The sequence below is a fragment of the Cryptotermes secundus genome, unplaced genomic scaffold, assembly GCF_002891405.2.
Source record: "Cryptotermes secundus unplaced genomic scaffold, Csec_1.0 scaffold162, whole genome shotgun sequence".
NCBI classification, from domain to species: domain Eukaryota; kingdom Metazoa; phylum Arthropoda; class Insecta; order Blattodea; family Kalotermitidae; genus Cryptotermes; species Cryptotermes secundus.
This window is the reverse complement of record NW_019739943.1, coordinates 855,266-858,859: the sequence shown is the minus strand read 5'-3', so window position 1 is coordinate 858,859 and position 3,594 is coordinate 855,266.

Here is a 3,594-nt window from a genome sequence, read left to right as displayed (position 1 = left end):
GAGTATTATTCAAGCATATGCTGCGATAACGGGGAAGGATGTCGTCAGATTCACTTAAGAGAGTAAGTCTCAAAAATAGCATAAGACTCTTAGTCACGTAGGAAATGAGCGAAATATGACGTTGTGACTAAGTGGTTCTGAGGTTCTTATGGAGGTACGACAATATGCGTTGTGCCGAGGTATGGTGTAGCAGATAGGTTCCAAAATTTTGAAGAAAACTGCTGCCTCTATTACTTTCCGTATCCTGAAGGCGGGCCAGCAAATTGCTCCGAAACATTTGTATCTCTCTATCAGACTACGTGGCGTCACAACATTGAAAAATCTTAAATTTAAATGTTCAGCAAAATTTTGTCAACACGTGACATGCAGAATGTTAATGCAGCACTGCTTATCGTTTCGGAGGTAATTATTGGATCTCATGCCAGATTTTGTTTCTCCAGATAGACAAAGCGGTGAAACTTGGTCTCTGACTTTAAGGGAGGAACATAGACAGGGTGTTGAGTGTATTTGGACCGAAGAGAGATGAAGTGACAGGAGGTTGCAGAAAACTGCATAATGAGGAGCTTCATAACTTTAACTCTTCTCCAAGTATAATTAGAATGATCAAGGAGGATGAGGTGGGCAGAGCATGTAGCACGAATTGCGGAGACGAGGAATGCATATACGATATTGGTTGGAAAACCGGAAGGAAAGAACCGCTGATAAAACCAAGGCATAGATGGGTGGACAATATTAAAATGGATCTTAGAGGAATAGGATGGGATTGATCTGGTTCAGGATAGGGACATTTGAGGGCTCTTGTGAACACGGTAATGAAACTTTAGGCTCCATAAAATAGTGGTAAGTTCTTGAGTAGCTGCGCAATTGGAGGCTCCTCAAGAAGGGCTCAACTTCATGAAGTTAGTGGGCGGGATTACGGGTTCTTCTGACGTTCATTAGTAGTAGAGAGGAAGATGGCATCACGGTAGTGGAAGCCATGTTAGTTGGGAAGCATCTGATGTGAATGAAGGTCCACAGAAATTCTGAAGACGGTGCCTGGCAGCTTAACTGTGGTTGCCACAAAATTCGATCTTAGAAAAGCACCGGATGAGAATCAGAGAGAATCCCAAAGTACGGTAAGGAAGAGCCGTATTTAGGTAGCAACGGGTGGGATAGGAAGCAACTTGGTGCTTCAAGAAGCCCCCCCCCCCAAAGACCGAGGGTTGTGACAACAGTACCCACCCTCCTCTCTGGACATACAGGGTGCTGGAAGCGTGCCAGAGAGAGCTGCAACCCACCAGTAATTAGTTCTCAAGATGTTGAACGATGACCGCCAAAGGATACCCTCAGGGGACTATTGAAACATTTGTAACTATTTCATTTCTCCCTAACAGCACCAATTCCATCTGTCCCTGTTCCGGGTTAATTACACTGCTGTGTCTTGTTCCAAACGGTCCGTGCATATTAATACATGGCACTGATTTTAAGCCAAGTTAGGATAACGCAAATCGCTCTTTCTTCCGTAATATTGCAATTCGACTTGATTCGTTATAAAACATAATGAACAAAATGGAACAATTGTCATGTCTTATATACGGTGTATAATATATCAGTTCTGCTTTGTTTTTGGAGATCCTGGCTTAGGGTTTCAGCAAATTATGCTGATAAGTTTCTTGTGGGCTTGTTCAGACCTTCTTGGCAAAAGCTAGCGAAACCGTCTTCAACCATTTTCTGACTCTCGTGTGGGTGTTGTACGTTAAGTAGCGGTGTTAATGAGCAATGGAAAATATTTCATAAGAAATCACTCGTGGAGCTGAGCCCTTCTGGAAGAGCCGCCAATTCTGCAACTACTCAAGAACATCCCAGCATTTATGGAACCTGAAGGTTCAATACCATGTTCACAAGAGCCCTCCACTAGTACCTATCCTGAGCCAGATCAATCCAATCCATATCATCCCATCCTATGTCTCTAAGATCCATCCTAATATTGTCCACCCACTTATGCCTTGGTCTTCCCAGTGGTCTCTTTCCTCCTGGCTTTCCCACTAATATCCTATACGCATTCCTCGTCTCCCCATTCCTGCTACATGCCCTGCCCACCTCATCCTCCTTGACTTGATCATTCTAATTATACTTGGAGAAGATTACAAGTTCAAAGTTGTCCCTGTGCATAACTAATTAAACACTACTTCATGAAGACGTATGAGGTAGTGGATGTATAGATCCACATTTTCTTGACTTCGGCCGTAGATGGAGGTGAGTGGTCAGCTTCACGCCCCAGCCGCTTGGTTGGACCCCAAAACCGGCTTGGACCACGTGGAGAAGAGAAACTTCTTGATCCTACTGGGACTAGAACTCCAATCTCTCGTTCGTCCAGCCCGTAGCCAGTCTCTATACCGACTGCACTACCGCAGCCTCTTGAGTATACTAGGAGTCTAATTTTGTGATGATATCGAAATATGCCCCACCGTGGATCTGATGCAAGTTCCACGACAGAAGGATGCGTTGCTAATTATATGAACTTCAGCCTCAATAAAACTAAAGCTATATCCTTCTCAAGGAAAATCAGCAAACTGGTCCATGCATGTAGACATTGTCAAGGCTCTGTAATCCGTACCGACTTTAATAAACAACTGTAAGTGTTTCTGTATTCTGAACTTCATTTTCATAATTACGTCAACCATATTGTCACGTGTCCGGGTTTCCGCATGAATAATAAAGGGTTCTGGATTAGATGATTGGATTTATTGACGCCATCTTTACAATCATGTATACCAGCTCACGATCAGTGGCTGTCTAACACTCGTTCCATTCCTTGCTGGACTACGAGTGTCTTCTCTTCCACTGTGACTGACTTGGTTCTGATTTACGCGTCACTTCTTCAGCTTCCGCTGTCCGCTGGTTAACTCCACAGCTGAACACTGAACTGAACTATTGAACTGCCTCCTGAATTCACTTACCACTGACTTACGAATCATTAAGAACGAATGACTCACCAATTAATTACATGTCCCCCTTCTGTAACTTGGAGGCGAATTGAATATAAGTCACTACTTCGAACATTTCTTCTATTCTTCCTTGTTCATTCCTTGCTGCGGATACGTGCCTGGCGAGCCGTTGTCTAGCAATGGACTATTTCGGCTTCGAGGTGTCATGTCACAATATATTTTCTCATTGTATAGAACCTTCCAGTTCTCATCCATCGGTTGTGTATTTATACAGAGAGGCCCCAATATATGTGCACACACCGTACCTTGCATTGCGTTTCAACTTTGAAAAGACCGCTATGAAAGTGTGTATATAATTTTTCGGCCATTACCTATATCATTTCTTACCCTAGTGAGATCTAAGCTTGAATACGCCTTTGTTGTTTGGAATTATATTACGTTTACTGATGCCAACAAGCTGGAACGTATCCAGCAGAAGTTTGCAGCCTTTGTTTTAATCCTTTCTATCTCTATGTCCTTTACAGCTACGCACCAGAACGATTAAAATGGGGCATTCTGAGAAAGAGGAGGCACCCCCTGGATGTAGCCTTCCTTTTTAAAACACCTCGATTCTAAACTATGTCTTTCTTTTCTTGGAAAATGTCTCTGCTTTGTAATACGGAAAAAC